General features: G+C 39.5%; 1 protein-coding gene across 5 annotated transcripts in view; it reads right to left on the reverse strand.

The window, feature by feature from the left end:
* arhgap9 (Rho GTPase activating protein 9) overlaps positions 1-10,320 on the reverse strand; it is a 44,120-nt gene extending 33,800 nt beyond the window's left edge. For 2 of the 5 annotated variants that reach the window (XM_040008508.1, XM_040008485.1), the window contains exon 1: positions 10,057-10,319. The gene's annotated coding sequence lies outside the window, so the exon portion shown is untranslated. Of the gene's footprint in view, positions 1-2,010; positions 2,091-8,866; positions 8,888-10,056 lie in introns of those variants that run through there. The other 3 variants (XM_040008515.1, XM_040008498.1, XM_040008493.1) reach the window with 3 other exon arrangements.
* Positions 10,321-10,368: the final 48 nt, after the last annotated feature.

Below are 10,368 nucleotides of genomic sequence, written 5' to 3' on the forward strand. Positions count from 1 at the left end.
CAAAGTATGTAGAAGAGATCTTTCAGAATACACAAAATATTGAAGTTAGAAGCAGATGGGATACAGCAGCAGAAGACCACACTGGATGGAGGTTAACAAGAGGAAACTGAGGCTACAAATCATGTTGGCTTTCCTGATTGTACCAGTGGTTTAGGCTGTTGGTGGTAGTGTGATGGTGTGGGGGATATTGGGGCCCCTAATACCAACCAGTCATTGTTTAAACACCACAGTCTACCTGAGTAATTTTGATGACAAATCTGCAGCAACTGTGTGATGCTATCGCATTGATATGGACCAAGATCTCAGAGGAATGTTTGCACCTTGTTGAATCTGTGCCACAAGTAAGACAGTTTAAGGACAAAAGGGGATCCAACCTGAGACTAGAAAGATGTGCCTAATAAAGTGGGCAGTGGAGACATATTTAGAAATATGACTGCGTTTATAAATCTTTTTTAATTGTCTGGTGTTCATAGACGTCTTTGCTAGAAAAAGCAAACACTGACGCTAGAATGTATTCTGACTGGTAATGCAGTAATTTCATCTAAAAATACACCTGGCAGTTTGTTACAGGAAATGATAGTGTACTAAAAAGTTTTTCTAACAACAAATAGTATCATAACCTTGGTGGCTCTGAAGTTAAACCCCCCCAAAACTTAGCTGCACTATTTAAAAGTGCAGCTAAGTTCAGGAGGGACAGAGGCAGAAGTCAGAGGCACGAGGCAAGCAAGCAAACAGGAAACAGCATGCACGCAGCAAGGTTCAACCACAGTTTGGGTCATATCCTTTCCATCTTGCCATTTGTTTTTCTGACTTGCCATATCACTGGGAGTTTTAGTTACAGTTTGTAAAATCTAACGGCCAAACAACTGCTACGTTTCATGCAAGTGCTGATGAGTTGCACTGACAACGAGACTGGAGCGCAGCACCGTTAGATGCAGTAATTACACAAAACTAAGCAGAGAGTGGTAGTTGTTTTTAGGCTTAACAATCTTGCTGCACGGCTTCGGTAATGTGTAATTTGCTATTTACATAAGCCAAAATTACAACTTACCCTTGGCGTAAAAAAGAAGATAAAAACAAACAGTAATCATATAGAGGGTCCAGGATGTGCTCTTCTCCACACAAACAGGAAGAGCTTTAATGACGCTTCTGCACACCTGTTTGCCTTTTCCTGTCTTTACTCTTTGAAATTACTAACTGATAAGAAGACATCAAAAAATAAAGTAAAGGAAAAGCAGATTAGACTATCCACACGCTGCTACAACAGAGCCTGCATGGTTTATTATACTGTGTGCAAATTAGGCTGCTGCTGCAGGGTTAAAGTCCTTGGTTGTATTAATCTGGATTTCAGTATGACTCTCCCAAAGGGCGACAGCTAAGACAGTTTTCAAAGTGGAGACAAAGTATCTCAGCAAATTCTTTATAATTCCATGACTCAACATTTTAATTACCGTCACTGTGTATTATTCACATCGGCTATTTACTGAAATAATCCAAAAAAGGGTTACAATCTCAGTAGAATTTCAGAATTTTTTCACCAATAGCAAAATAAAAATATTTAAGATCTCACGTCATCATCTACAAAAAGAAAATAAGACCAGAGTGTCTATTTGCAGGTCACATAGCAGCAGAGCGGGCACTGGCGTCATTCGCCCAAACAAAACAGTGAAGACCATATGGTGTCAGAGACAGACACAGGCACCCTGTCAAGGCTGTTGAGAGGCACGAGTGGTTTGTGCCAGGGACTGAGGGCTCAGGGATTATGACGCGGTATCAACAACCAAATATGAAGGAATTTAGGGACGAAATAAAAATAGATGAAAATAAGTGAGGAGGGAGAAAAACTCAGTGAATGCTGCATTTGTCTGTCTGCCTTTGCTTGAGTGTTTCCACTTTAACTCAGACTCTGTGTGCATGCAAGTCAAAGTGAGTTGAAGGAGTGGAAAGTATACAATTTGTGCATGCATGCGAAACAGCCAGAGAGAGGGAAAGAGAGCAGGAGAGACTCACCGTGGTCCTGAAGTAAGAGTTTGTCTACATCAACAACATCACCAGCTCACTCGATGTTCAGAGCCACACATCTGATAAGCCTTAAACATACAACGTACAATAAAAATTAAGAGGCATAACCTTTTTCCGTGTATTAAAAAAATGGACACATACTAGCAGCTCCGTCCTGCAGAAAATCAAACAGAGGCTGTCTTTATCATTCATCCATGCACAGACCATACAAAACACAGTTAATCCCATGCAGGCAATTATCCTTCCTCCACTCACTGAACCCCTGCTGACCCTCCCATCCATCATTTAGCCAGCATTTTGCCCGTGCACTGAAAGCAACGAGAATGAAAGAGACAGAAGGAGCGTGAGCTGGATGTTACTCATTCATGCAAATAAACAATACTTAAACTTGAGAAGCAGAAACATAACAAGGGGAAGAAACCATGTGAGAGTCGTTCTGCGCTGAACAAACAAAAGCAACCAGCAGTCCAGCTGATTGATTGAGCTATTGATCCAACTGGAAAGCTGGCTGGTCAACGCTTTCGCTGGACGTCAGAAATACTCTACACACCACCACACAGTCGTAAACACTGAAGCAGAGGAAAATGCATGCCTCGAAATCGTCTCAGGTTTCATTTAATGTTTCCTATTTAATACCTGGATAAGTTTCAGATAAGTCTAAAATGTTTCACATAGCACGCTGAACTACCAGTAAGAAGGACGTGGCGTTATACCATCAGTATGTTTCAGTCAAATCAGCAATCCGGAGAGGCCACTGGATTAAGTACTTTAGGGATTATACGCCTCCTTGGTAGCTGTGCATGTTTTAGTCAAACATTTTCCAAAACATTCATTCATATTTAAAATGACTTCTTCTGAAATGCATATCTTTTCAAAAAATACACATTTTAAAACACACACACACATGTATATGTAGTATGTATAACATATGTACATGATATATGTACACATGACATATTACACAATATGTAACTATTCGAAACCGATATATCAAGGGACACAAGATGCATCCTCCTAAAATCCAAAGAGTAAGTATCTATAGTGTCAGAACACAGTGCTTCAGTATTGCCCCTTCAGCAGAAATAACCTTGTGATATCCTTTTTGTATAACTGTCCACCATTCTCTTGCAGCTACTTGATGAATTTATGGCCACTCCTCAGTTGAAGATGATTGGGGATTTTCTTGCATGTACTGTCTGTTAATCCCGTAACATATCTGTGGGATTGATTCAAATGTTTTCGACAATGTTATAACCTAACCCCGGATTTCTTCTTTTGGAGCCATTAAAATGTGGATTTATAGAATAGTTATGAAAGGTCCACCTCCAATTCAGCGTCAACATTTGAAGCGCAGATGGCCTGACGTTTATTTTCAGGCACTCTTTGGTATGATGCACAATTAATAGCTGAATCACCAACTGCAAGCTGCCCAGTCTCTGAAGCAGCGAGGCAATGCTAAGTATTTCCACCAACATGCTTCACAGTGGTTTGAGGTACATCTTTCAAAATCTATCTTTGGTCAGCTATGGCCAAACAACTATCTTCAAATCATCTGTTCAAAAGACACTATTCTAACAGGCATGCAGGTCCTTTACCTACAAACTGTAGCTATAGGCCTATCCAGCTAAGCCGTGCTATAGAGAAGCCATTCAAAACAAAGAGCCTCTTTTCAGTGCCGTGAAAGCAGTCACTGATAACACATTTAAATTTGCCCGATAAAGCCAACATCTGTTCTTTTTATTCATGATTTGTTCTCGTTGACAGTTTTTTTGCACTTCTTCCTCTTCTTCATATGCTTACCTTTAATGTTTAACCTAAGCACTGAACCAAAAAACAAACATCTACAAGTGATTCATTTACTGTTGCACGTGATGATTATTTCGTATGGCAGCACACCTGCAAGCAACTTTTTTGGTTTGTGTTTGTGAGGGCCCGCTACAATCGAAGGAAGCTGTAAATACATATGATCTGGAAAAGCATTGGTGTGAAGTATAAATGATGTGTTGTTCATGTTTTAAGGGATTCATGCAAACCCACATGCCATAACGCTGCAGAAAACATCCTGAGGCTACACAGTAAATGCAAACTACAATGTCATAAACGATATATTTAGAGGAGAGATAACAGATATTTAAAAGCACATGAGAAGTAAGACATGGTTTTAATAATTTTCCCCAATTTTCATATCGTTTCCAATAATCAATGTAATAATTGCTCCAAACAGCTCCGGCGTCTGAAAGACAAGACAGGTTTATCTCCCACGGAGACGATTTAAAATCGCTGGGCCAATCAAACTTCACCACATGGCAGGACTGGAAAGGAGTAAAGGGTGGAGAGCTTGGTGTCATATCATATCCATATTCATTCCATACGTTTGAAGTGGAAAGAAGGCGGCTTTAATAATCATGGCTACACGGTGTTCAAAGAGAGATGAGACATGAGGAAGAGGAATATAGACTGAATGAGGAACTTCAAAGGGTTTCCGCGTACACTGCCATATCTGTATACACACAGAAAACACACACTCACATGCACGTACACTGTACTGTATTTACATATAAATGTCTATAACCGAAGGCGTCGCAGGAAAATAAGACAAAAAGTTGCTGCATGTGAGACACGCAGCTCAGTAACATTAATTACCACAACAATAAGTAAAAAGTAAGTCACTGTAAGCAAACAGGGCTGCTGAATTAATAACTGTGTCAGCCAAACAACTTTTCATATCTCAGTTCTTCACAGTGTCATCACTATATGCAAACAAGCATCCAAGTTTGCCTGCTACACTGGCAGCTGGAGCTCCAACCTTTAGTCAGGTAAGTATTGCAATCAGTGAGATATTGCATCACTTCCTACATTAAAGGGCTCTGTAGCACAGCACTGTCTTAAAATAAGCACAGGGATGCCTCAAATGTTTCCTAAAATCAGTGCTTAACCAAACCGTATGTTGCATTACCTAAACTGCACTTTAAAACTGCCTGCATTTAATGCTTGCTTTCAGCAGTGAGCGATAAACATAATTAATGTAAAAGCTGCTTCAGCCAAAGTCAAATCAGATTTTCTGTATATTTCAAAACATGGTCTGTTTCAATGTCTTCACAATATAAACGGCAATCAATCCTTATCTTTAAACCGTCAATTCAGAAAAACACCCTCTACAGCAAAAATGAAGACAAAAGAAAAAAACACCCTCTTCACAATAATGAGCTCATTTACACATTTAGCTGGAAATCGGTCTCCTCGCTGTCTGATGAGCAGCTCTGCTGACGACAGCCACGTGAAGGAATGCAGTGTATGGATGTACAGTTATAACTACTAGGGCTGATGTCTCTCTCTCCATACGAGACACATGCCTCAAGCCAAAACAGCCTTTCATCCTCGCAGAGCCATGCATTATTGATGATTAGACCAGAGAGAGACACTGAAACACACACTGTGTTTCCCAGTGTGCTGGCAGGATGACGAATCTGTGTATGAAAGCATGTATGCGCTTATATGTGACTAAACAGGTGGGCTGGATTCTTTTAATGATCAGCTGAGTAAACTGTTACTGAGCCAATCAGAAAAGCAGAAAGTGACAGCGGAGCAGCCATTGGCTCAAGCCCGCTACTGTCATTGTGACAACAACGTCTGTGACCGACTGCGATCTCCAGTGTCTCCAGTGCGTGTTATCTTTTTCTTGTTGCGCATCGCAGCATTGCATATGTGTGATGCCATCATTTCAAGGGTTTGCTGATGCAATGCTTGTGTTTACAATGAACCCTGCAGCCTGCATCGACACATAGCAAACTTCTTCAGAGACTTCACATGTATACTACTCAACTTCCCATTTCCCACATTTGAATATAAACAACAACCAGACAAACCAGTGTGCCAGTTCGGCAGAGTAGCGCATGATTGCCCAGGGGGCAGTCTTTAAAGAAAGTAACACGTTTTTTTAATTAGCTTTTGGATTTTACAGAAGAAAACAAGGTAAAAAACACACACTGCCAACACACTTCTAGCTTACGTACCAAACAAGCATGAAATGCTTCTTATTTCAGTAAGCAGCTTACATATAAGAAACAGCACTAAATGTTTTGGAAACACTAACATCATATTTTAAAGCCAATAAAATTACACCATTCAAAACTGTCTTCATAGAATTATTTTTAATCTGATTGACAATGTTATCGCTATCTTAATCTATGAGCACAACTTATGAGATACAGCAGCAACATTTTTCTGCAACATTTCATTTTCAAATGTAAGAAAATACGGGAAAAATAAACACAGAGACCTTCCAGTCCAAGGCGACATGTTAACCGCGCTTGATTTGTCTCCTGAACATTTAAACCCAAAGATCATTTTACAGCTTTTCCTTACTCAGAATGGACCAATGGGGAGTACATGTGTAAACATGGTGGCTACATGTTACCTTGCTTGACAAAAATAATGTTTTTGTATGTTGGTGACATTCCTTTGGCTCTGCAAAACCTCTTTGTCAGGAGTGCCAATAATTCACTTTTAAGGAGAACACATAAAAGCAGCAAATCTGCATTTGAGAAACCAGAACCAGAATATATGTTTCTGATTAAAAATGACTTGTCAAAATTGTCACTGTGAGTGGAATGACTGATTAATGTGAGGAGGGACTTTAGCACTAAAACAAATTGTGATAAGGAACTAAAGAGACTGATTTATTTTCTCGATAAAGGTTGATAAAGCAAGACATCGAGTCTGCGGAGCCCTGATTTTTGATTTGATTTTTTTTTTGTCTGAAGCACAACATGTGTGTTATTTTCTATTCTTTATGAAGTAAATCAAAATAAATAATGAGCTTTTTTGGTAGGTAGTTGGTGACTATAAAAAAATGTATTATTGCTAATACTCGTATATTAAGTATCAGTTAATGACGAGCAAACAAGCTAGCCTTCTTTCACCGTATTTCCCAAACCAAATGTCATATGGAAGTCAATATTTATTATTTACAGAATAAAAAATGAATCTTCTCTGACTGGGCTGGTGAGTTGTTGCCGAGCCTGTGGGAATGTGAGGTACATTGATGTTTCTAATGAAGAGCTCTGAGCTCCATTGATCCACCGGGGATGAGAGTGAGCTGTCAAAAGCTATCAGGCAAGTCAAAGACCCACTTTTAGCTGTGTGTAGCTAAAGTGAGCACGATAGTGTTGAGGCGCAAGGAAGAGCAGCTAAACATCCCACGGCAAAGGGTATAGAGAGGAGACACACACACACACACACACAGAGGCACAGCTGTGATGCCCTCAGAGCGTTCAAGCGGTTATTTGTTTAGTAAAGGGGCATTGCACAGTTAACAATAAGGTTTACAATGTGTCAAGTGATCAGTTAAAGTGTACGACCTTCTGGTCCAATATTTAGGTTAGATTTATTTTTAAAAAAGAAAAGCAGCAAATACCAAATTTTAATCAATTTCCTTTAAGAATGGTTAAAATTATTGCTGATTATTTTTTTTATCTGCAGCTTTTTAAATTCATCTCAGCACTAACGCAATCTTAGCACGTCTGGTTCCTGTTGTCACATTAACATCTACATGTGCATGACACAGCCTAGTGAAAGCAAAAATGACTGCATTGATACTTTAAGTACAAGCAGGATTAAATGGGATTAAAACACAGCACAAATGTGAATGTAAGCACCACTGCTATATTACACCGTAGCTGCCAGCACTGCTTTCATGTAGACACTGTATAGCAGGTAAATCAGGACCTGTGCTGTTCTCCAATGGGATGCAACAATATGTATCATGAAAATGTAATGAAAAGATGCCAAAAGATGTGCGTACGGGTGGGTGAGGATAGGAAGTGAAAACAGTGGGAGGTGTGGGCGACCAATGGCATAATGTCACCATGAGCCAGCGTGATTTTGTTCTATTCAAGCAGATGACACAAATTACTAATGACTGTATTTATGGCATGCACATACCACACACTACACTGTCACTGTAACTTAAAGAGAACCCAACTGCCACTAAAAATCCCACTATTACAGTATAAGTACAAGTAATTTATTTAAAAAAGACCGCGTGTGTGGGGGGGAGGCCAAATACACCCTGGACAGATCACATCTATATCACAGGACTTATTTACATCACATTGGTAATTCTTTAAGCTCATCAAACATGAGAATATGCTTTAATTTAAAAATAAATGAATATAGAACTTAGCAGTTTTGACTGTGTGACAGTTGGCAGACTTCACTCTTTCATATCCGAGCAGCTGTGAGTGGTATTTATAACCTAAACAATTAATCAAAGAATAAGCAAGAAAAATGCAAACTGATTAAAGTTTAAACTACACCTGCTGCACGACTTACGTCTGATTAAACAGCTGCTCTATGTCATGTTTTCCTCTGCAAATACATTAAATTCAACATTTTCTACTTGATATAAAAAGTCTGGACAAAACAGAGGCTGTTTTCTCTCAGGGAAACAGTCAACGACCACTCTATAAAATATATTTTCCACACAAACATTTTAAGTTCAAAGCTAAAACAAGTTAATCATGGATAAAGTGCTTTATAACCAAGAGACAAACCAATAAACGAACACCAAAGAAAGAACATATGGTAGATTCGGGGGCCTTTAGGGCTGCTTTTCAGGACCAGATGTCTTCAGGAACCGGAGATAGAGAAACAGTCCGCACAGCAGAAAACACAAACGTGAGTTGAGGTCTTTCTGCACCACATGATCTGCCACTGCAAGGACATGTTTGCTCCGCATGGTGCATATAAGCAGCTATACATTTCTCACTGTGATAAAAACAGACTGCCCACAGACTTACTGAGATATTAGAGTGCAGCAAGAATACTTTGACAAGTAACATACCACAATGTGAAAGGCTCGAGTCCCTCAATCTTTTCTTTGACGCTGCATCCACAGCAGTCTGTGGAGCACAGCAGTAATTAGAGTGAACTTGTAGCCCTCATCTTAATGCTGGTACGGGGGCGCTTTTAATCAGCAAAGTTGCAAGCAGAGAATAATCTTTCAGCCTGTTGTCGTCACAGGCTGGCGTAAAAGGGAGCAAATCTCCTGCTTTGCGCGGACTTAAGAATGATTATGAAAGAGCGAAAATGCAATGCATCAGTCAAAGTGTTTCCATCACACCCTGTGGTTAACCCATCCATGCACTTGTATGCACGCATGTAGTGTCAGAAGCAGGATGCAAATATTTCTGTATGAAAAGTGTCATACGTAAAGTGATGATATGAGGATTTTTTATCAGCGCGACCTTTAAAAAGATGATGAGATGGCCAACAGAGAGTCGTGGTGTCTGCACAATCGTAGTAATGAAATTAGTCAAGAAAACAGAATGAAAAATGGAGAGTGAGAAGTCAATACTGTGTGTATAAGGGGAGGGGAAAAGGAAACTTTGAAGAGTGGAAAGTGCTCTTCAGCAGGAAATGGTTGGAGGTTGAAAATCTGCTTTTGTCTTGGGCCTATAAGTTAGCCGTTTGTGGGTTTGTTTCAGTTCAGCAGTTGTAATAACTGTATATACAGCATGTGGTTTCAAAGTCTCATGTTCTGAGATGTTTGTTTTGGAAAACGTAGACATGTAAACTATTTATAGAGGCAGAATTGACAGGGCCTGCCTACATAATTTTTTGACAACAAAGAGTAAAACTTTGTTGTCAAGGTGGAATAATTCTCATATTGTACCCACAAAATTAATGCTTGCATCCAAAATACATAAAAATGAAGCATAATCAACGTAAAGGTGCAGAAAGGAAATCATTAAGTAAATAAATAAATAAAACACATTACACAAAAATCATCTGTCTTTTGTATGTTTGAGTGGGAATGAAAGTTTCTATCTGTAGCCAAATGTGGCAACAACAACTCCCACAAATGAAATTCGAACATCTCGTGGTTCAGTGTTTCCACAAATAACAGTGAATTCAAACTGGATCACAAATAGTTTTTGCAAAAATGTATAAATATTTTTGCGGAAAATGAGTTCTCTCTGCAAACAATTCAATAGTGATCAATCTTCTTTTCGTGTGAGGGGCACAACTCACCTTGCAGCGACGTGATGACTGCTGAGTTATGTCTCCAGAGCGCGCTGTAGATATATAAGCACTTGCGCCTCGGTAAGTTTGCTTTGCCTCTCTTGTGGGAAGAATAAAGATAACTTCACATCATTCGTTTAACGGGAGCAGAAGAAAGAACTCCGAGGTACACTTTTCCTAATTAATAGTCATGCATGGACACTAAGTTACCCCTGCAGCCCATGATGATGGAGACTCCTCGCTCTTTAAGCGGATGGAAAAATAGTCTGAGCTGGACGGGTTTGGTGTTTTAAGATTGGTTACAGTGGCCCAATATGATTG

This window comes from Simochromis diagramma, unplaced genomic scaffold (assembly GCF_900408965.1).
Source record: "Simochromis diagramma unplaced genomic scaffold, fSimDia1.1 OVJJ01000320.1, whole genome shotgun sequence".
Classification (NCBI taxonomy): Eukaryota; Metazoa; Chordata; class Actinopteri; order Cichliformes; family Cichlidae; genus Simochromis; species Simochromis diagramma.